The 25,066-nt window shown below is 37.2% G+C and overlaps 1 pseudogene; it reads right to left on the bottom strand.

Annotated features, from left to right (window-relative positions):
• The window catches only part of LOC129640082 (ubiquitin carboxyl-terminal hydrolase 44-like), a 33,346-nt pseudogene extending 9,795 nt beyond the window's left edge, over window positions 1-23,551 (bottom strand).
• Between the last annotated feature and the right edge of the window lie 1,515 nt (window positions 23,552-25,066).

The following is a 25,066-nucleotide window of genomic DNA, read 5'->3' as shown; positions in this document are numbered from 1 at the left end:
CAATCCCTTCTTCAGGGGATCTTCGCGACCCAGGGATCAAACCCGGGTCTCCTGCATTACAGGTGGATTCGTTACCATCTGAGCTACCAAGGAAGCCCATATATTAGTGCTAGTTGATTCTCTATAATGCCATTGTAATTCTAGAACATAAATTCTTTTACTGATACTTAACATTGTGTGATTCTTTTAATTTCTTCTTTAGTTGATATCTGAACCTCTTGTTTAGAAGAGAAAGTTACCTTTATTATGACAAAACTTGAATGGTATGATCAAGACATAAAGTTTTATCAAATTCTCACAGAAGTAATTATTTCTCACAGATATTATTCAAAAGTAAAGAGGCCATGTAAAGTTTGAGAGTTTGGATAAAATGAGCAGGATTAACTTTATGTCAAATATACTTGATTATGGAATACTGATCACTGAAAAACTTCTGTATCTATAGAATATTTCTATCTAAGTACTTACTCTATCTTTTAGAATTTAAGACATCCATTTTTTCATTGAGATTCTAATAGTTGCACTTTGAAATGTTCTTATTTCTTAAAGGCTGTGTTCAGGAAAATATCTGACTGATTGAATAGAAAGAGGTTGATAACAGCCAAGTGAAAATATCACCTGCTATGATGAAAGCTTACATGCCATTTACAAGGCAATCACAGAAAATAATTACAAAATCAAAAACTTGCCCTTGTCATGGAGTGCATCTTGTCTCACATTCTAGCTGTCAGGAGTGTTTTCTGAGACCCCATGTATGGCTTCTGTATGATATGGGGACACATAGAAAATGTTAATGTCTCCAGTCCTCAAAAGACTTATAAGGCCAAGAAGAAAAATATTCTTTTGATCGTAAAATACTTCAAAGGTATATTTTTAGGTGATCTGAGTAGAGAGACTAAGTCTGAGATTAAAAAAACAAATACTTATGGAACACATAACATATACATGCACATATATATGCATGTATATGTATACATATATACAGTACTAACTGGGTTTTTCTGAATGATTAATAAACTGTTCTGTAGCATGATGTCTATTAGGAGAAATTGATATATGCAAATAATTCCAATCTAATGTAAAATATAAATGATATAAAAATGATATGGACAAAGCTCCAAGAATTTGATAAATTACTGGTGTATATTTGGAAGAAAAATTGTGTCAGGAATAATGACTTATTGTAATGGAAAGGATATAATGTGGCAGATAGTAGGTCATTTGATATTTTTGGTGGGGTGATTTAAACAAAAATTCAAAGGTGGGGAAGAGAAACTGGTCCAACTTCAGTCTAATGAAGATGAGAAACAAACTTGGATTGGATGGTGTGTGTGTGTGTGTTTCCTGTGGTGTATTACGTAATAATTCTGTTTGCAATACCCAAATTATCAGCTGCCAACTCAAATCATTTTTCGTGGTATTTATCATATATAATTTCCACATGAGTGAGTAATATTGGTTTAGATATAAATTATTGTATAATAAATGTTCTTTGTGGGAATCAGCAGAGTTTTATTTCCTCATATTCTATTAGAGAGGCAGACGAACAATACAAATAACAACGAACTAGAAATCAAGAGAAATGTATCATAGTTAAAGCCTTATTTTTTCTTCTTCTTCTTCTTTTTTTTTTTTAATCCCAGGAGTGATAGTGCACTTTATTAACAAAATAGTACTGCACAGGCAAAATTGTACTTCAATGGCAACACATACACATGTGTGCTCCCACGTGTAGCACTAGGGCTTATTTCACACAAAACAATAGGCACCAAATTCACAAACTAGACACTAGACATAGTTCACAGTCCTTTGATACTTTTTTCTTCAGGTTAGCGTGAGCCATTATTTAACAGCTATAACAAGAGCCTTGCTTTCTGACATTGGCTAAATCACATTTGCTTATTGAGCCATAATTTCTGCCTCTTTATCGTCCAAGAATTTGAAGACAACAATAGATAATAAATAAAAATATATCACAAAGTCTAAAACAAAGTACACATTTTTATATAAGATAACACTTATGCTATACTTTAGAACTTATAAGAACTTTTGCAGTGTTTAAATTGAATTAAATCTCAGTAAAATGAACTCTAAGGAATTGCTTAAATTATTTCATTTTTTTTCAAGATTTTATTGAATATGAGCTACCATGAAGTGGGAGAAGGGAATGGCAACCCACTCCAGTATTCTTGCCTGGAGAATCCCATGGACAGAGGAAAGCCTTGTGGGCTTCAGTTCATGGGATCGAAAAGAGTTGGACACGACTGAGCAACTTTCACTCACTCACTCTCTACCATGAAGTGAAAGTCACTCAGTCATGTCCAACTTTTTGTATCCCCATTTGTATCTACAGTCCATGGAATTCTCCAGGCCAGAATACTGGAGTGGGTAGACTTTCCTTACTACAAGGGATCTCCCCAACCCAGGGATCAAACCCAGGTCTCCTGCAGTGCAGGTGGATTCTTTACCAATTGAGCCACAAGGGAAGCCCAAGAATACTAGAGTGGATAGTCTATTCCTTCTCTAGCATATCTTCCTGATCCAGGAATAAAACCAAGGTCTCCTGAATTGCAGGTGAATTCTTTACCAACTGAGCTAACTGGGTCATTAATTAAGGCTTATAATCTTTCCTTGGTATTATTTTGCTAAATTTTCAGGTTCTGAATGTATTATTGTATCAATCAAATTTATGTTCAGATTTTTATTTCAAAATATATCATGGTATATCATAAAACTGTTAGATGTGAGGAGAGACAAGATGGTGGAGGAGTAGGTGGATGTGGAGCACATCTCTCTCCATGAGTGCATCGGAAACACACCTTCAGATGCAGAAGATCTCACAGAACACCAGCTGAGAGTAGACAAGAGTCCCTGACCATTGGAAGGGAATAGAGACTCACACAAAACTTGGTAGGATGATGCAAGGAAGGGAAAAAGAGGAGAGTGAACAGAACTGGAACTTTTCCTGTGGAGTAGGGGAACTGAAGCAGGTGCCACATCCCCACATTGAGGCAATTGTTTGGACAAAGGGAAAACATTTAAGCCTGTAGGGGAGTGCAACAGCTGATCTGTGACAGTATGAATAGAATGAGAACCACACAGACAATACTTGTCACAGTCCTACATACCCAGGACTGGGACACAAGTCCCATGGAATGTGCTGAGGCTGGGAGCTGGAGCATGAGAAATGGAGAACAACCCCAAGATGACGTTTGCTGTGGACTGCAGGGAGACTGGCCGAGGGGATGTGAGGGAGGAGTTCGCAGTGGGGAATGCCTTTGAGGAAAACCAGGCAGTCATAGAGTCAAGGCAATACGGTTGAGTCATGTGCAGGGGATGGAGCCATCACTGTAGCCTATCTCCCCAACTGTCAATGCATGAAATTGATCAATAGAGAAAGACCCCAGAGAGGGTGGCCCTTTAAATAGAGAAGGACCCCAGCCACAGGGAGACCTTTGAGGGCCTGCTGTGCCAAGCGACAGTGAAGGACTAGCAAGGGAGGCCCTTTGAATGCCAGCTGCCAGAGGCTAGAAAAATACTCGAATAGTAGCATAATTCCTGTGCCTGAGGCTGCTGGCATCCCTGCACACTTGGCTATGTCAGGGTCCTCACAATCCAAGCAGCTACACTACCTGCATGCTTCATCCTCACTGGGGCATAGAGTTAGAAGCTGGGAAAAACACTAATAGCACCTTATTTCCTTCTCCAGGGCCCCTGTGATCCAAATAGTTGCACAACCACCCAACATGGCCCTCACTGGGACAGACACAAGTCCTCCAGGGCCAGCCTCAGGAGCAAATTCCTATAGATGACCCATATGCAGTGGTGATGATAAAACCACAATTGAACTGCAGGGGCAGTGTGGCTAAAAGAGATGATATAAAAGATTCCCACTAGCTGTACAAGCTTCAGATTAAATCCACATGATCAACTAGGTGGACTCTGTGTCTAAGAAACATATAAAAGGACAATGACAGCTCCCACAAAAGAAAACACACTAGCTCTGGCAGCTGTGAACATTGGAGGCAAGAACACCCAGGAGTAGGGTCAGCTTAGACTCTGAGCTGTCCCCATAGCAAGTCCGGAGAACAGCTTAGTAGTGGAAGGCATTCTAGGAAGGCAGTGGTGGACTGTGACTCACAGGGAGGGAAATAATGCTGATAGCTGAAATCCCAGAAAAACATTTATTCTTCTTCTTATATTTTGATTTCTTCTGAAGTTGGCTTTGGATTTCTGTTTCTTTTTTCTTTTGCTGTGGTTGTTGATTTTATTTTTAGTATTAACTCTATTTAAACTTTTGAAAATTTCTTTTTTAAATTATACTATTTATTTCCTTTATGTACTTCTAAATCTACATTGGATTTTGCACTCTTGTAGGGTTTGTTTAATATTTTTGGATTTTTTGTTTGTTTTTCTTATTGTTATTTTCTTGCTGTAGTTATACTATATATATATATATATATATATATGCACACATATATAAAAATATACGTATAAACTATTTTTATATACTAATATTTAACTTTGCTTATTGACCTCTTATTTTCTTCCATTTCTTTCTTTATTACACCATTTGTTAGTTTGTTTCATTTTCTTTGCTTTATTCACCAGTTGGCACTCTACTTTGGTTTTGTTTTCCAGTTTGTGTTTTAGTTTTCTTTTTCTTTTTTTTTTTCCAAAATATTTATTTTAATTGGAGGCTAATTACTTTAAAATATTGTGGTGTTTTTGCCATACACTGACACGAATCATGGTTGTACATGGTTCCCCCATATCAAAACCCCTCCCACGTCCCTCCCCATCCCATCCCTATGGGTTGTCCCAGTGCACTGGCTTTAAGTGCCCTGTTTCACACATCAAACTTGGACTGGCCATCTATTTCACATATGGTAATATACATGTTTCAATGCTATTCTCTCAAATCATCCCACCCTCACCTTCTCTCACAGAGTCAAAAAGTCTATCCTTTATATCTGTTTCTTTTTTGCTGACTTGCAGGGTCGTCCTTACCATCTTTCTAAATTCCATTATATATGCATTAATATACTGTATTGGTGTTTCTCTTTCTCACTTACTTCACTCTGTATAATAGGCACCAGTTTCATCCACCTCCAAGGAATTGATTCAACTGCATTATTTTTAATAGCTGAGTAATATTCCATTGTGTACATTCTGACCAGGGTGAGATGGTACTTCATTGTGGTTTTGATTTGCATTTTACTGATAATGAGTGATGTTGAGCATCTTTTCATGTGTTTGTTAGCCATCTGTTTGTTATCTTTGGAGAAATGTCTGTTTAGTTCTTTGGCCCAGTTTTTTAGTTGGGTGGTTTATTTTCCTGAAATTGAGCTGCATGAGCTGCTTGTTTATTTTTTTGATTAATTCTTTGTCAGTTGCTTCATTTGCTATTATTTTCTCTTATTCTGAAGGCTGTCTATTCACCTTGCCTGGAGTTTCCTTCATTGTGAAAAAGTATTTACGTTTGATTAGTTCCTACTTGTCCTTTTCATTATACGGGACTGGAATGCAAAAGTAGGAAGTCAAGCAACACCTGAAATAACAGGCAAATTTGGTCTTGGAGTATAGAATGAAGCAGGGCAAAAGCTAATAGAGTTCTGCCAAGAGCATGCACTGGTCATAGCAAACACCCTCTTCCAACAACACAAGAGAAGACTCTACACATGGACATCACCAGATGGTCAACAACAAAATCAGATTGATTATATTCTTTGCAGCCAAAGATGGAGAAGCTCTATACAGTCAGCAAAAACAATACTGGGAGATGACTGTGGCTCAGATGATGAACTCCTTATTGCCAAATTCAGACTTAAATTGAAGAAAGTAGGGAAAACAACTAGAACATTCAGGTATGACCTAAATCAAATTCCTTATGATTATACAGTGAAAGTTAGAAATAGATTTAATGGACTAGATCTGATAGAGTGCCTGATGAACTATGGACAGAGGTTCATGACATTGTACAGGAGACAGGAATCAAGACCATCTCCAAGAAAAAGAAATGCAAAAAAGCAAAATGGCTGTCTGAGGAGGCCTTACAAATAGCTGTGAAAAGAAGACAAGTAAAAAGCAAAGGAGAAAAGGAAAGATATACCTATTTGAATGCAGAGTTCCAAAGAATAGCAAAGAGAGACAGAAAAGCTTTCTCAGTGACCAATGCAAAGAAATAGAGGAAAACAACAGAATGGGAAAGACTAGAGATCTCTTCAAGAAAATTAGAGATACCAAGGGAACATTTCATACAAAGATGGGCTTGATAAAGGACAGAAATGGTATGGACCTAACAGAAGTAGAAGATATTAAGAAGTGGTGGCAAGAATACACAGAACTATATAAAATAGATCTTCTGGACCCAGGTAATCACGATGGTGTGATCACTCACCTAGAGCCAGGCATCCTGTAATGGGAAGTCAAGTGGGCCTTAGGAAGCATCACTACGAACAAAGCTAGTGGAGGTGATGGAATTCCAGTTGAGATATTTCAAATCCTGAAAGATGATGCTGTGAAAGTGCTGCACTCAATATGCCAGCAAATTTGGAAAACTCAGCAGTGGCCACAGGACTGGAAAAGATCAGTTTTCATTCCAATCCCAAAGAAAGGCAATGCCAAAGAATGATCAAACTACCACACAAGTGCACTCATCTCACACGGTAGTAAAGTAATGCTCAAAATTCTCCAAGCCAGGCTTCAGCAATATGTGAACCGTGAACTTCCAGATGTTCCAGCTGGTTTTAGAAAAGGCAGAGAAACAAGGAATCAAATGCCAACATGCGCTGGATCATGGAAAAAGCAAGAGAGTTCCAGAAAAACATCTATTTCTGCTTTAGTGACTATGCCAATGCCTTTAACCATAGAGCATCCCAATAAACTGTGGAAAATTTTGAAAGAGATGGGAATACCAGACCACCTGACCTGCCTCTTGAGAAATTTGTTTGCAGGTCAGGAAGCAACAGTTAGAACTGGACATGGAACAACAGACTGGTTCCAGATAGGAAAAGGAGTACATCAAGGCTGTATATTGTCACCCTGCTTACTTAACTTATATGCAGAGTACATCATGAGAAAAGCTGGGCTGGAGGAAGCACAAGCTGGAATCAAGATTGCTGGGAGAAATATCAATAACCTCAGATATGCAGATTACTCAACCCTTATGGCAGAAAGTGAAGAAGAACTGAAGAGCTTCATGATGAAAGTGAAAGAGGAGAGTGAAAAGGTTGGCTTAAAGCCCAACCCTCAGTAAACTAAGATCATGGAATCCGGTCCCATCACTTCATGGCAAATAGAGGGGGAAACAGTGGAAACAGTGGCTGACTTTATATTTCTGGGCTCCAAAATCAGTGCAGATGGTGATTGCAGCCATAAAATTAAAAGACGCTTACTCCTTGAAAGGAAAGTTATGAACAACCTGGAGAGCATATTGAAAGGCAGAGGAATTACTTTGTCAACAAAGGTCCATTTAGTCAAGGCTATGGTTTTTCCAGTGGCCATGTATGGATTTGAGAGTTGGACTGTGAAGAAAGCTGAGCGCCAAAGAACTGATGCTTTTTTTTTTATTATTATTTATTTTTTATTTTATTTTATTTTTAAACTTTGCATAATTGTATTAGTTTTGCCAAATATCAAAAGGAATCCGCCACAGGTATACATGTGTTCCCCATCCTGAACCCTCCTCCCTCCTCCCTCCCCATACCATCCCTCTGGGTCGTCCAGTGCACTAGCCCCAAGCATCCAGTATCGTGCATTGAACTGTGGTGTTGGAGAAGACTCTTGAGAGTCCCTTGGACTCCAAGGAAACCCAACCAGTCCACCCTAAAGGAGATCAGTCCTGGGTGTTCATTGATAGGACTGATTTTGAAGCTGAAACTCCAATACTCTGGCTACCTGGTAAGAAGAGCTGACTCACTTGAAAAGACCCTGATGCTGGGAAAGATTGAGGGCAGGAGGAAAAGGGCATGACAGAGGATAAGAAGGGTGGATGGCATCACTGACTCAATGGACATGGGTTTGGGTGTACTCCAGGAGTTGGTGATGGACAGGGAGGCCTGGTGTGCTGCGGTTCATGGGGTTTCAAAGAGTCACACATGACTGAGAGACTGAACTGAACTGAACTGCTAATTTATTTATTTTTTTATTTCCAGTACTCTTGGAGGAGGTTCTTTAGGATCTTGTTGTGATTTATGTCAGAGAGTGTTTTCCCTATATTTTTCTCTAGGAGTTTGATAGTTTCTGGTGCTGCATTTAGATCTTTAATCCATTTTGAGTTTATTTTTTTGTATGATATTAGAAAGTGTTCAAGTTTCATCTTTTACAAGTGGTTGACCAGTTTCCCCAGCATCACCTGTTAAAGAGATTGTCTTTTCTCCATTGTGTATTATTGCCTCCTTTGTCAAAAATAAGGTGTCCATAGGTGCTTGAATTTATCTCTGGGCTTTCTATTTTGTTCCATTGATCTATATTTCTGTCTTTGTACCAGTACCATACTGCCGGGAGCTGGCGAGAGACATTCCACTCGTGACAAAGGTCATGAGGAAGGGGGCTCGGCATACGCAAAGGCGGGATCGAGCCTCGGGAGTGCCCCCGGATATTCTCGAGCATCTACCCCCCAAAAAAACCAGAGTCTGCCTACTTTATTGCTTTGTGCTCTCACCTCTGACTTTACTGGGGGCTGTCCCCCACCACCATCTCACTCTCTCTGTCAAAGAGTTAACTTACAGCTCCAATTAATAAAGTTCCTGGGCAATTAGGAGTGTTTAAATCCAAACCCCTCAGATGGCTCTCTAACTCGCCTGACAAGTTTACCCGGACACCTACAGCTATGCATACGATTGTTTACAGTCTCTCAGCCTCCAGAGGCACGGGAAGCTTAAGATATTCAAATAGCTTAGAGCCTCTCAGAGAATTAGAAACTGTCAGAATAAAGCTAGTAAAAGATTTCATTGATGAGCCAATGTTTGTTGCCAAGTTTTCACATCCCCTGAATTGTATCCTTGAATGTGCATTAATTAATATAGTTGGTATGTAGAAAAAATAAGTAGTGGCCTGGTGTTAGTAACTTTAGACGCTTAAGGTAGTAAATTCTTTCCTTTGTAAACCCATTACACATCCACCCTATAGGAACGTAATCTTACCTTCGGAAGATGGCGCCAAACCTTAAAATAATTACTCTTAGAGAAAATAAGTCTTTGTTGATAAGTGCTTGTCAAGAGTCATAAAATGTTAATAGGCCTCTGGCCAGAAGATGATGTAAATCACCTAAACCATTTGTATACGATAAATCTGCAGGAAAGAAACCCTGGTTTTTGATAAGCATCAAAGACTGCTGATTTTGCATCCCCTATTATCCTCTATGTGTAACTTAGGGTATAAAAGCCCCTGTTGAAAATAAAGCTAGGGGCCTTGCTCACCAATGCTTGGTCTCCCCATGTCATTCTCCCCTTTAACTTCCAGCTGAGTGTCCATCTGGAGCGTGGATATCCTCTGCGACCATTTATTTGCCTGGGCTTCTAAGACCCACTCGAGAAGGTGTCTAAGGTGGGGCACCTTCCGCTATTCGAGAGGGCGCCTGCGGCCTCCGTGGTCAGAGCTAACCTGGTGTCACAGGTTATATTGATTTTCCGCGTAAACCAAGCCACTCAGCTTCTTTTCTCCACTGAATTTTCCTACTGAGCTATCCTCATTCTATTCCTCTTTATTATCTCTAATTAACATTTGAATAGGTCGCCTAGCCGTCTCTCCTTCGAATACCCTGGATCAGCCGGGGCTGGACCCCGGCACCATACTGTTTTTATGACTAGCTTTGTATAATGGTCTGAAGTCAGGTAGGTTGATTCTTCCAGTTCCATTCTTGTTTCTCAAGATTGTTTTGGCTGTTTGAGGTTTTTCTTTTTTTGTATTTCCAACAAACTGTGAAATTATTTGTTCTAGTTCTGTAAAAAATACCATTGGTAGCTTGATAGGGATTGCATTGAATCTATAGATTGCTTTGGGTAGTATACTCATTTTCACTATATTGATTCTTCTGATCCATGAACATGGTATATTTCTCCATCTATTTATGTCATGTTTGATTTTTTTCAGCAGTGTTTTATAGTTTTCTATATATAGGTTTTCTGTTTCTTTAGGTAGATTTATTCCTATGTATTTTATTCTTTTCATCTCAGTGGTGAATGAAAATTTTCCCTTACTTTCTGTTTTCTCATTGTTAGCATATAGGAATGCAAGGGAATTCTGTGTATTAATTGTATATCCGGCAACTGTATTATATTCATTGATTAGTTCTAGTAATTTTCTGGTGGTGTCTTTAGGGTTTTCTATGTAGAGGATCATTTCATCTGTAAACAGTGAGAGTTGTACTTCTTCTTTTCCAATCTTTATTTCTTTTATTTCTTTTTCTTCTCTGATCACTCTGCCTAAAACTCATAAAACTATGTTGAATATTAGTGGTGAGAGTGGGCACCATTGTCTTCTTCCTGACTTTAGGGGAAATGGTTTCATTTTTTTTTTTTTTTTGCAATTGAGGATAATATTTGCTGTGGGTTTATAATATAAGGCTTTTATTATGTTGAGGTATGATCCTTCTGTGCCTACTTTCCTGAGAGTCTTGGTCATAAATGGGTGGTGAATTTTGTCCAAGGCTTGCTCTGCATCTATTGAAATAATTATATGGTTTTTATCTTTCAATTTGTTAATGTGGTGTATTACACTGATTCATTTGCTAATACCTGTGGCAGATTCATTTTGATATTTGGCAAAACTAATACAATTATGTAAAGTTTAAAAATAAAATAAAATTAAAAAAAAAAAAAAAGAATTGTTGCATCCCTGGGATAAAGCCCATTTCGTCATGATGTGTGATCTTTTTGATATGTTGTCAGTTTCTATTTGCTAGAATTTTGGTAAGGATATTTGCATCTATGTTCATCAGTGATATGGGCCTGTACTTTTATTTTTTGTGGCATCTTAGTCTGGATTTGATATTAGGGTGATGGTGGCCTAATATAAGGAGTTTGGGAGTTTACCTTCCTCTGCAATATTCTGGAAGAGTTTGAGTAGGATGGGTGTTAGCTCTTCTCTAAATTTTTAATAGAATTAACCTGTGAAGCTGTCTGGTCCTGGGCTTTTGTTTGTTGGGAGATTTTTGATTACAGTTTCTATTCCATGCTTGTGATGGGTCTGTTATGATTTTCTGTTTCTTCCTGGTTCAGTTTTGGAAGGTTATACTTTTCTAAGAATTCGTCCATTTCTTTAGTTGTCCATTTTATTGTCATATAGTCGCTGATAGCAGTCTCTTATGATCCTTTTTATTTCTGTGTTATCTGTTGTGATTTTTCCATTTTCATTTCTAATTTTGATGATTTGATTCTTCTCCCTTTTTTTTGGGAGATGTTTTGTCTATTTTATTTATCTTAGCAGAGAACCAGCTTTTAGTATTGTTGATTTTTGCTATAGTCTCCTTTGTTTCTTTTTCATTTATTTCTGCCCTAATTTTTATGATTTCTTTCCTTCTACTAACCCTGTTGTTCTTCCTTTCTTCTTTTTCTAGTTGCTTTAGGTGTGCTCCTGCTGCTAAGTCGCTTCGGTTGTGTCCAACTCTGTGTGACCCCATGGACAGCAGCCCACCAGGCTCCTCTGTCCATGGGGCTCTCCAGGCAAGAATACTGGAGTGGGTTGGATTTATGTGTAAAGTTAGGTTATTTATTTGTTTTTTCTCTTGTTTCTTGAGATGAACTTGTATTGCTACGAACCTTTCCCTTAGCACTGCTTTTACTGAATCCCATAGGTTTTGGGTTGACATGTTTTCATTTTCATTCGTTTCTATGCATATTTTAATTTCCTTTTTGATTTCTTCTGTGTTATGTTGGTTATTCAGAAGTGTGTTGTTTAGCCTCCATGCGTTTGTATTTTTAATAGCTTTTTTACTGTGAAGTGAAGTGAAGTGAAGTTGCTCAGTCATGTCTGACTCTTTGCAACCCCATGGACTGTAACCTACCAGTCTCCTCCATCCATGGGATTCTCCAGGCAAGAATACTCAGTGGGTTGCCATTTCCTTCTCCAGGGGATCTTCCCGACCCAGGGATTGAACCCGGGTCTCCAGCCTTGCAGGCAGACGCTTTAACCTTTGAGCCACCAGGGAAGCTCTTCATTGTGATCAGAAAATATGCTTGAAATGATTTCATTTTTTCTTTCTTTTTCTTTTTCTTTTTTTTTTTTTTTTTTGAATTTTCCAAGGAAGGCTAGATTTATGGTCTAGGATGTTATCTATCCTGGAGTATGTTCCGTGTGCACATGATAAAAAGGTGAAATTCATTGTTTTGGGCTGAAATGTCCTGTAGATACAACTAGGTCTAACTGGTCCGTAGGCTCATTTAAAGATTGTATTCCCTTGCTAATTTTCTGTTTGGTTTATCTATCCATAGGTGTGAGTGGGGTCTCCCACTATTATTGTGTTACTGTTAATTTCCTTTGTCATATTTGTTAGCATTTGCCTTACATATTGAGGTGCTCCTTTGTTGGGTGCATATACATTTATAATTGTTATATGTTCTTCTTGGATTGACCCTTTGATCATTATGTAACATCCTTCTTAGTCTCTTTTCATGGTCTTTATTTCAAAGTCTATTGTATCTGATATGAATATTGCTACTTCTTTGTTTTGTTCTCCATTTGCATGAAATATCTTTTTCCAGCCCTTCACTTTCAGTCTGTATGTGTCCCTTGGTTTGAGATGGGTCTCTTGTAGACAATATATACAGGGGTCTTCTTTCAACAATGTCTCCTAGTTTTCAGCATGTAAGTCTTTCATATTTTTGGTTAAATTTCTGTGTGCACACACAGTCGCTAAGTCATGTACAACCCTGTGCAACCCCATGGACTGTAATCCCCAAGACTCCACTCTCTATGGCATTTTACAGGCAACAGTACTGAAGTGGGTTGCCATTGCCTCCTCCAGGGGATCATCCTGACCCAGGGGTAAAACTCGTTTCTCCTATTAGCATCTTCTGCAGTGGCGAATGCATTCTTTACCATTTGAGCCACCCAGAAAGCCCTTTATCTTAAATGTATACATTTATTTATTATTAAATAATTTATAAAATTAATTTTATAAATTTATTCCTAGGTATTTTATTATTTTTATTTTAAATGTAAATAGAATTGTTTTCTCACCTTTTCACTCTGTTAGATTTTTGGTAATGTTTATAAATGTGAGAAGCTTCTAGATTTTGTGCCATATCATCTTACTATATCATTTATTTTTCTAATAGTTTTTTGGTGGAGTCATCAGGATATTCTCTATAAGAGAATATGCAAATAGTGACTGTTTTATTTCTTCCTTTCCAATTTGTATATTTGTTATGTCATTTTCTTGCCTAATTACTCTGAAAAGGACTTCCAGTACTATGTTTAATAAAAGTTATGAGAGTGGGCATTCTTTCGCATTCCAGATTTAAGAGGTATAACACAGATTTTCACTGTTGAGTATGTTAGCTGTGGGTTTGTCATATATATAATTTACTACTCTGCTTTAGTACTTTCTTTTACATCCATTTCACTGAGGAGTTTTTATCAGAAATCTGCATTGAATCGTGCAAAATAATTTTTGCATCTTTTGAGCTGATTATCTATGTTTACTTTTCATTTCTTAATGTGGTATAGCATATTGATTGATTTGCAAATGTCGAATCATCCTTGCACCCCTGCAACAAGTCCCAGTTGATCATGGTATATGATTCTTTTAATGTATCATTTAATTCAGTTAGCTAATTTTTTGTTTAGGATTTTTGCATTTATGCAAAACCAAGGATATTGATTTGTAATTTTCTTTTTTATACAGTTCTTGTCTGATTTTGATATCAGGGTACTATTGGCTTCATAAAATATTTTTTGAAGGTTTTCTTTCCCTTCATCTTTTAGATGAGTGTGAGAAGGATAGATATTAAATCTTCTTTGAATGTTTTGTCGAATTTATCAGTAAAGATGTTTGCTCTTGGGCTTTTGTTTGCTGGAAGATTCCTGATTAATGGTTTAATCTCCTAACTAGTAATCAGTCTGTTCAGATATTTATTTCTTCATGATTCAGTCTTGGGAGAAAATGTATTTTTCTAGTAATTTATCAGTTTCTTCTCAGTTATGTTATTTGTTGGTGTAAAATTCTTCATAGTAGTTTCTTATCTTTTATATTTCTGTGGTTTCAGATATAATATATCTTCTTTCATTTTTGATTTGCATCTTCTCTTTCTCTCTCTCTGGTAAGTCTAGTCAAATGTTTATTTTATCTTTATAAAGAATCAGACCTTATGCTTTGTTGATCTTTTTTATTGTTTTTTCGTCTCTTTATTTCTGTTATGAACTTTATTATCTCCTTTATTCTACTACTTTTGGCCTTTGCTTTTGTTTTTCTAGTTCCTTTAGGTGTAAATTTCAAAAGTTTGTTTGGATTTTTTGTTTGTTTAGTGAGATAGGCCCTTATTGCTATTAATATCCTCTTAGAACCATTTTTACTTCATCTCATAGATTTTGGAATGTCTTATTCCTATCTTCATTTTTATTGAGGTATTTTAAAAATTTCTCCTTTGAATTTCTTGATCATTCACTGGTTGTTCAGTAACATGTTGTTTAATTTCCATATTTTTGAGTCTTTTCCTTTGTGTGTGTGTGTATGTGTGTGTAATTGATTTCTAGTTTCATAGCATTGTGGTTAGAGAAGATGCTTGATTTCATTTCACTCTTCTTGAATTCATTGAGACTTGTTTTGAGTCTTAATTTATAATCTATCCCTGAGAATATTCCATGCACTTTTGAGAATAGTGTGTATTCTGATGCTTTTGAATAGCATGTTCTGCACATATCTTTAAAGTTTATCTGGTCTAATACATCATATAAGGCCAATATATCCATTTTGATTTTCTGTCTTGATGATCTATCCATTGATATAAGTAGGGTGATAAAGTCTGCTACTGCATTGTATTGCTTTCAGTTTCTCCCTTTAAATCCATTAATATTTGCTTTAGATATTTTGTTGCTCCTTTATTGAGTATATGAAGTGAAGTGAAGTCACTCAGTCATGTCTGACTCTTTGCGACCCCATAGACTGTAGCCTACCAGGCTCCTCGGTCCATGGAATTTTCCAGGCAAGAGTACTGGAGTGGGTTGCCATTTCCTTCTCCAGGGGATCTTCCCAACCCAAGAGTCGAACCCAGGTCTCCTGCATTACAGGCAGATGCTTTACCATCTGAACCACCAGGGAAGACCTATTGAGTGTATATACGGTTATAAATTTTATGTGTTTCTACATTGACCTTTTTATCACTATGTTATACTCTTGTTTGTCTTTTATTAAAGTTTTTGTTTCAAAGTCTATTTTGTCTCATATGGTGCAGATATTCCAACTTTCTTTTCATTTTTATTTGCATAAAGTATCTTTTTAATTGTTCACTTTCATTCTGTGCATCCTTTCCTCTGATTTATGTGTATTGTATGGGACATATAGATGTGTCCAACCTTTATTTTTAATCCATTAAGCCAGTTCATGTCTTTTGGATTAGTGAATTTAATATATTTATATTTAAAATGTTCATTTTATGTAAGCATGTGCTTAAGTATATACTTATTGCTATTTGTTCATTATTTTCTGGATGTTTAAATAGTTTCCCTCTTGGTTGAAAGTTTATTTCTCTCAACACTTTGAATATCATTTCCCTCTCTACCAGTCTATAATGTTTCTTCTGATAGCCTTGTAGGGTTTCTCTTGCATGTAATAAGTTGTTTTATTTTTTCTTGATGCTTTTATAATTCTTTTATTCTTAATTTTTACCATTTTAATTATAACGTGTCTTTTCTGATTTTTCTTATTTGAAGCTTTCTGTATGTGCTAGACCCAGATGTCTATTTTCTTCGCTAGAAGTTTTCAAACACTTCAAATAATTTTTCAGGTATTATCTCTCCTTTCTAATTCTGTTTTAAATATTTTGCTGCTCTGTCTGGGTGAGTACTATATTTTGTCTTCCAGCTTAATTATTTGTTTTTATACTTCATCCAGTTTGCTATTTAACCCTTCTAGACTGTTTTATAGTACAGTTATAACTTCTGTGTGATACTTTCTCTTATTTTATACCCCTATGTTGACGTTCTCACTGTGTTAATTCATACTTCTCCCAAATTCAGTTAGGATTTTATGACCATATATAAAATTTATTATCAAATAGGTTCCTTACCTCAATTTTGTTTAGCTTTTTTTTCAGCAGTTTTGTCTTGTTCTTTCAATTTGAACGTGCTCCTCTGTATCTTCATTTTACTTATAATTAATTGTGTTTGTTTACATGTATTAGATATATCAACTATCTCTTCCAGTCTTGAAGATGTAGCCTTACTTAGCAAATGTTTTGTAGGGATCAAAAGAACAATTTCTTCTTGTCATCAGGGTCAATCACTCAAGGGTTGTCCACTTTGTGGGCTATCTGCACTCTCCTTTTATACTGGGGCCATGGCTGCTGCAGGGCACCGGTCTGGGTCTGCCTCTGGGACCATCTTCAAGGCCTGGCCACAGCTCCTTCTGGGTATTAGTGGGAAGGTCTGGACCCAAGACCAGCTGTGAGGCTTTCACAGGGAATTGGTGGGTGAGGCTGGCTATTAATCATTCTTTACTTTATTTATTAATTTGTATTGAAGTATATTTGCTTTACAATGTTCTGTTAGTTTCTGCTGTATAGCAATGTGAATTAGTTGTATGTATATATATCTGGAGAAGGCAATGGCAACCTACTCCAGTACTCTTGCCTGGAAAATCCCATGGAAGGAGGAGCCTGGTAGGCTGCCGTCTCTGGGGTTGCACAGAGTCGGACATGACTGAAGCGACTCAGCAGCAGCAGCAGCAGCATACATATATCTCCTCTTTTTAAATTTAATTATTTTCAAAAATGTTTTATGCTTCCTTCTGCCTCTCTTCTCTTTCTAGGAATCCAGTAATGCATAGATGATTTTTTAAATAGTATCTCATATTTCATTTCAGCTTTTAGTTCTCATTTCTTTGTTGTCTTCTGATTGGATTTTTTCAAAGGTTTTGTCTTCTACATCATTTTTGTCTTCTGCTTTATTAATTCTTTGTTGATTTCTATTGAATTTTTCATTTCATTCATTGTATTCTTCAACACTAGAACTTCTATTTGGCATTTTTATGATTACTGTCTCTCTGTTAAACTTCTCACTTTGTTTATGTAGTATTTTTCCCGAGTACATTGGATTGTCTTTCTCTGTTTTTGTTGTTGTTGTGGTGGTTCATTCATTTGTTTTTAAATCTCTCTGAACTTCCTGACAACTATTTTGAATTCTTTATCAGATAAATCACAGATCTTCATGTCTTTGAGACTGGTCATTGGAAAATACTGTGATCCTTTGGTGGTGCCATTTTCCTTAATTTTTTAATGTTACTTGAAGTGTTATTTTGCTGTTTTCATGTTTGAAGTAGCTGTCACCTCCTGTAGTCTTTATTGATTTACTTTAGAAGTGAAATAACTTCCATCAGTCATGCTATGGATCTTGAGAGTTTTTCAGTTCTTTTATGGGCTTCCCAGGTGGCGCTAGTGGTAAAGAACCTGCCTACCAATGCAGGAGGTCCAGGTTCAATCCCTGGGTTGGGTAGATCCCCTGGAGGAGAGCATGGCAACTCACTCCAGTATTCTTGCCCAGAGAATCTCCATGGACAGAGGAGCCTGATGGACTATAGTCCATGGGGTCACAAAGAGTCAGACATGACTGAAGTGACTTAGCATGCATGCACATTTCCTTTTTATGTGTATACCTGCTTCACAGTTATTGTTGTCTTTTGTGGTAAAATTCTTAGTTCTTAATACTGTATGCCTTATTTTGATCTTTCTAATCCAGGATGAATGCTTACATTGTCATTTTTTACTTTCCTAAAGAAAGTGCTGGATGTTCATTTTTTTGTTTGTTTCTTCTATGCCATCATGTTTGGGTCAGCTTTTTATGCATGCTCAGAAGCCATCTCCAAAAGCACATACAAAGTATGCCCAAGATGCTGGCCGTGGACTGAGGGTGTTTGTGGGGAAAGCAGTCTCAGTGCTGAGAGTATATATGGACCAACTGGGGGATCTGGTAGTTGAAAAATCCCCAGTGGCTCATGGGTGGGCTTCTTGATGGTGTTTATGATATGGTTAGTAGAATATGCATCTTTTTGATACATTCTAAGAACCCTATCCTCCACTCTTACAGCCCCTTCTCACCCTTCAGTTGTGCAGCACACTTGAGTATTCTGGATGTGACTAGAAGAAGTGGGCCTCTTTGCCAAGATCCTGAATACCTGGAGATAAAAAGTGCTAACTTATATGCTTTCACTTTCCTCTACAGGTAAAATCATGAGTTGAAAAAAAATCTCTTGGCTTTGGGGTGTAAATTGAACTATTCCTCTTATCCTATTCAATTGCTTTAATTGAAATGTTTTTCCTCTGAAGATATTATGGAACTTTTCTACTGGACTCCTGGATATCCACAAAATTTCCTTGGTCCATTGGTGATTGTCCAAATTAGTGTTTCCAAGGGCTCCTGGTATGTGCCTGAGAGGACTTAGAGCTGGTTCATGAGTCATTTAAGGATCCACAGCCAAGACTGAGGTCTATTTACCTGACACATGGGTATGTGTGCCTTTTCCAGGGTCTCTTGGCATATGGGCTGGTTACAGAACCAAAATCAAATTGGACTGTAGTCAAGTCCTCAGGGATAGGAAGCTGTTTCTGGGATTTTTCTTGGGACCAAGGTTGTTGATTCAGTCACAGGAATAGCCTTGCTTTCTCAAAATTACTCTCTTTTTAAAACATTATTTATTTTTCTTTGGGGGATAATTGTTTTACAATATTGTGTTGGTTTTTGCCATATATCAACATGAAATACCCAAAGGTATACATATGTTCCTTAGTTCTTGAACCTCTCTCTTACTTTCCATCACATCCAACCTTTCTAGGTTGTCACAGAGCACTGGAATTGAGCTCAATGCATCATACAGTAAATTTCCAATGGCTATTTAATTTTATGGTAATGTATATGTTTCAATGCTACTCTTTCAATTCTACTCATCACAGAGTTTCCTTCCCCAACAATGTTCACAGGTCTGTTCTCTAAGCCTGTGTCTCCTTTGCTGCTCTGTAGATAAGTTCATCAACACCATTTTTCTAGATTCTATATATTAGTATTAATATGCAATATTTGTCTTTTTCTTTCTGACTTTCTTTACTCTGTATAATAGGATCTAGTTTCATCCACCTCATTATAAATAAGTCAAATGTGCTCCTTTTTATGGCTGAATAATATTACCTTGTGTATATGTACCACAGTTTCTTCATTATTCTGTTGATGTACATGTAAGTTGCTTCCATGTCCTAGCTATTATAAATAGTGATGAAATGAACATTGAGGTCCATATGTTTTTTCAATTATGATTTCCTCAGGGTACATGCCCATTAGTGGGATTGCTGGATCATATGGTTGTTTTACTTCTAGTTTTTTAAAGAATCTCCCTGCTGTCTTCCATAGTGGCTGTATCTGTTTATATTCTCACAAACAGTGCAAGAGGATTCAATTTTCTCTACACCCTTTCCAGCATTTAGTGTTTGTAGATTTTTTTGATGATGGGCCTGATGATTGGTGTGAGGTGATACCTGATGGTAATTTTGATATGGTTTCCCTAATAATGAGTGATGTTGAGCATCTTTTGATGTGTTTATTATTCATCTGTATATCTTCTTGGCGAAATATCTGTTTAGGTCTTCTACTCACTTTTTGACTGGGTTATTTGTTTTTCTGGCATTGAGATGTATGAGCTGCTTGTATATTTTGGAGATTAATCCTTTGTCAGTTGTTTCATTTGTTATTATTTTCACCCATTATGAGGGCTGACTTTTCACTTTGTTTATAGTTTCTTTCAGTGTTCAAAAGCTTTTAAGTTTAATTAGATCCCATTTGTCTATTTTTGTTTTTATTTCCATTAATCTAGGAGATCGGTCATAGAGGATCTTGCTGGGATTTATGTCAAAGCGTATTTTGCTTATGTTTTCCTCTAAGAGTTTCATAGTTTCTGGTATTACATTCAGGTCTTTAATCCATTTTTATTTCATCATTGAGTATGGTGTTAGGAAGTGTTCTAATTTTATTCTTTTACACATAACTGTCCAGTTTTCCCAGAACCATTTATTGAAGAGACAATCTTTTATCCATTGTATATTCTTATCTCATTTGCCAAAAATAAGTTACCCCTAGGTGCACGAGTTTTTCTCTGGGCTTTCTATCTTGTTCTATTGATCTACATTTGTTTTTGTGCAAGTACCATACTGTATAGATGACTGTAGCTTTGTAGTGTAGTCTGAAGTCAGGAAGTTTGATTATTCCGGCTCCATTCTTCTTTCTCAAGATTGCTTTGGCTACTCAGGGTCTTTTGTGTTTCCATACAAATTGTGAAAATGTTTGTTCTAGTTCTGTGAAAAATACCATGGAAATAGATCACTTTTCCTGTCTCCTGAGAAACCTGTATGCAGGTCAAGAAGCAAGTTAGAAATGAGCATGGGTCACCCCAGTGTAATTAGCCTCCAATTAAAATAAATAAATTTATAATAAAAAACAGGAAATGAACATGGAACAACTGACTTGAGTAATATTGGGAAAGGAATATGACAAGGCTGTATATTGTCACCCTGATTATTTAACTTCTATGCAGAATGTGTGCATTCTCAGTCACTTCAGTGATGTCTGACTCTTTGTGACCTCATGGGCTGTAGTGTGCGAGAATCCTCTGTCCATGGGATTCTCTAGGCAAGACTACTGGAGTGGGTTGCCATTCCCTTCTCCAGGGGATCTTCCTGACCCATTGATTGAAAATAGGTCTCTTGCTTCTCCCACATTGGCAGGTGGGTTCTTTACCACTGAGCCACCAGGGAAGCCCACTCTATGTAGAGTACATCATGCAAATGCTGGGCTGTATGAATCACAGGCTGGAATCAAGATTTCTGGGAGAAATAATAACAACCTCAGATATGAAGATGATACCATTCTAATGACAGAAAGCAAAGAGGAACTAAAAAGACTCTTGATGAACGTGAAGGAGGAGAATAAAAAAGTTGGCTTAAAACTCACCATTCACAAAACTTAAATCGGGTAATCCTGCCCCATCACTTCATGAAAAATACAAATTGGAAACAGTGACAGATTTTATTTTCTTGGGCTCCAAAATCTCTGTGAATGGTGACTGCAGCCATAAAATCAAAAGGCGCTTGCTCCTTAGAAAGAAACCTATGACAAACCTGTATAATATATTAAGGAGCAGGGACATCAGTTTGCTGACAAAATTCCATACAGTAAAACCTTTAATTTTTCCAGCAGTTGTGTCTGGATGTGAGAGTTGAACCATAAAGAAGACTGATGGCTGAAGAAATGATGCTTTCAAACTGTGGTGCTGGAAAAGACTCTTGAGAGTCGCTTGGACAGCAAGGAGATAAAACCAGTCAATCCTAAAGGAAATCAACCTTCAATATTCACTGGAAGCACTGATGCTGAAGCTGAAGCTCCAATACTTTGGCCACCTTATGCAAACAGCCAACTCATTGGAAAAGGCCCCGATGCTGGGAAAGATTGAAAGCAGTAGGAGAAAGGGATGACAGAGAATAAGATGGTTGGAAGGCATCACCTATTCAATGGACATGAGTTTGAGCAAACTCCAGGATATTGTGAAGGACAGGGAAGTCTGGTGTTCTGCAGTACATAGGGTTGCAAAGAGTCAGACACAACAGAGCAACTGAACAACAACAAAGAATTTCATTAGATATACTAGTTTCTTCTTTGGGATATTGACTACCAAACAGTAGTTCTGGAGCCAAGAATTTAGAATGCCCAGTCTCAGTAACTCACTTGTTATAAAGCAAGATGTAAGCTTGAGCCATGCACACTTCATCCATAATGCACATATTTAGCTTGGAATCATTGCAGTGTACCCAGTATCCTTCTTCAGAATTATAACAGTACGTGGTGTAATGTTCTGAGCCAAATTCTTTCCATGGTATATTAAGCTATAGATAAAGCTTTCTAGTCTGAGGGATTTCAAATATTCCCTGATACACTAGGGTCCCAGGTTTCAGATTTCTTCAAAGCCAATATGAATGCCAATCTTCCGTCAATTTGTATGTCCTTACCACCTGAATCATTTGAGATGTATTCTGAGAACCTGAGGTAAGTGGCAAATCATACACTATTTGGCAGCTTCTGTGAGCATAACTGGCTTTGAGGAAAACCTTCTACACCTCGAATTACCTTGGTTATATGTATGCTTTTCCTTCTGAATCTTCAGTTTCTGTGAACTTGTCCAACATTTCAGTGACAAGACATGGCTGGGAAGTAATATCTTTTCCACTGCATTGATATCTTTCTTGAAATTCCAGTAACAAGTTCCAGAAAAATTATGTTATTCAATTTGTTGTCACATGCAAGATATTTAACCTAAGAAGCTGTATGTATATGTATATATGTATGTGTGTGTGTGTGTGTGTGTGTGTGTGTGTGTGTATATATATATATATATATATATATATATATATATATAATGTTACTCACAACATTCAGAAACTGATAAGTTTTCTTAGAGAATTTGAGACAAGCGGTGGTAACCTGCTATCAGTTATCTCTAGTTCATGCTGTATTTTATTCAAAAGCTCACAAAGAAATTCCTAAGCATCTTTTTGAGCATAACCAAGAAAATCAGGAAATAATCTCCATACTAAATATTGTATAGCAAAATGATGTGACCAAGGTTCAGTTTCCAGACCACATGACTTGGAACAAAGTATGCAATTCATGATAAAGAAAAAGCTATTGTCAACTTGGCTATCTTGGTTGACTTGGAACAAAGTGTACAATTCATGATAAAGAGAAAGGTATTATCAACTTGACTGTCTTGGTTGAATAAGTCCCATCTTTCTATTCTTTGATGCTCCACTATGTAGTCCTGATGATAAAGTTGGATATCTGGACTGGATAGAGCCTTTTCTTTTTTCTTGATATTCATTCATTTGACACACTGTGTCTGTGATTGAAAGGTGCTTATAAGATGATCTTGTTTTATCACTAGATGTCATAGCCAGCCATTGGTTCATATAAAGTTTTGAAAAATATTGGAACAAATAAGTAAATGATTCAACATTTGAACAGTATTCATATAGACAAATATTTCTAAAATTTCTCAATCTGGTTACACTAAGAATTACTATTGGCCTTCATTTAACAAAGGAGTCACTGACTTTTTAAATCTTACATCTTTAGAGGTAGATATTACTTTATCTTTTGCTGATGCTCCTGAGGTTTATAGTGATACTTAAACAGGAACTATTTGTATTATGATGGGCCAAGCTAGACCTTGCAAATGTAAACTCATTCTTGGAGTTAACTTTTCAAATCCTGGTTTAACTTAATACTCTAATTCTTGGCATCATTTCTTCACTTCTCTTTTTGTTATTTTTTTCCCCTGAAATTGTTCTTGCCTTTTCATCCAATGGTTAACTGTCCGAAACAAGTTTGAAAGATTTTAACCATTTGTATCCTTCTCTTTCCATGTACCACTTGACCACATCCAATCTACGTTGATTCATTGACCTAACATTCCAGGTTTTTATGCAATACTAAGGAATCAGTGAACTAGAATGGATGGGAATGGTGAATTTAATTCAGATGACTATTATATCTACCACTGTGGGCAATAATCTCTTAGAAGAAATGGAATTGCTCTCATAGTAGAAAACAAATCTGAAATGCAAAACTTGGGGGCAATATCAAAAACAACACAATTTACTTCCAAAGCAAACCACTCAACATCACAGTAATTTAAGTCTATACCCAAACCACTGTTGATGAAGAAGCTGAAGTTGACTGGTTCTTTGAAGACCTACAAGAATTTATCAGTTCAGCTAAGTCACTCAGTCGAGTCTGACTCTTTGCAACCCAATGAATCATAGCACGCCAGGCCTCCCTGTCCATCACCAACTCCCGGAGTTCACTCAGACTCACATCCATCGAGTCAGTGATGCAATCCAGCCATCTCATCCTCTGTCGTCCTCTTCTCCTCCTGCCCCCAATCCCTCCCAGCATCAGAGTCTTTGCCAATGAGTCAACTCTTCACATGAGGTGCCCAAAATACTGGAGCTTCAGCTTTAGCATCATTGCATCCAAAGAAATCCCAGGGCTGATCTCCTTCAGAAAGGACTGGTTGGATCTCCTTGCAGTCCAAGGGACTCTCAAGAGTCTTCTCCAACACCACAGTTCAAAAGCATCAAATCTTCAGCGCTCAGCTTTCTTCACAGTCCGACTCTCACATCCATACATGACCACTGGAAAAACCATAGCCTTGCCTAGACGGATCTTTGTTGGCAAAGTAATGTCTCTGTTTTCAATATGCTATCTAGGTTGGTTATAAATTTTCATCCAAGGAGTAAGCATCTTTTAATTTCATGGCTGCAGTCACCATCTGCAGTGATTTTGGAGCCCCCCAAAATAAAGTCTGGCACTGTTTCCACTGTTTCCCCACCTATTTGCCATGAAGTGATGGGACCAGATGCCATGATCTTCGTTTTCTGAATGTTGAGCTTTAAGCCAACTTTTTCACTCTCCCCTTTCACCTTCATAAAGAGGCTTTTTAGTTCCTCTTCACTTTCTGCCATAAGGGTGGTGTCATCTGCATATATGAGGTTATTGATATTTCTGCTGGCAATCTTGATTCCAGCTGGTGCTTCTTCCAGTCCAGCATTTCTCATGATGTACTTTGCATATAAGTTAAATAAGCAGGGTGACAATATACAGCCTTGACGTACTCCTTTCCCTATTTGGAACCAGTCTGTTGTTCTATGTCCAGTTCTAACTTTTGCTTTCTAACCTGCAAACAAATTTCTCAAGAGGCAGGTCAGGTGGTCTGGTATTACCCTCTCTTTCAGGATTTTCCACAGCTTATTGTGATCCACAGAGTCAAAGGCTTTGGCATAGTGAATAAAGCAGAAATAGATGTTTTTCTGGA

This window comes from Bubalus kerabau, chromosome X, assembly GCF_029407905.1.
Source record: "Bubalus kerabau isolate K-KA32 ecotype Philippines breed swamp buffalo chromosome X, PCC_UOA_SB_1v2, whole genome shotgun sequence".
Lineage (NCBI taxonomy): Eukaryota > Metazoa > Chordata > Mammalia > Artiodactyla > Bovidae > Bubalus > Bubalus kerabau.
The sequence above is the reverse complement of the archived record's forward strand: the minus strand, read 5'-3'. Positions and strand labels throughout refer to the sequence as shown.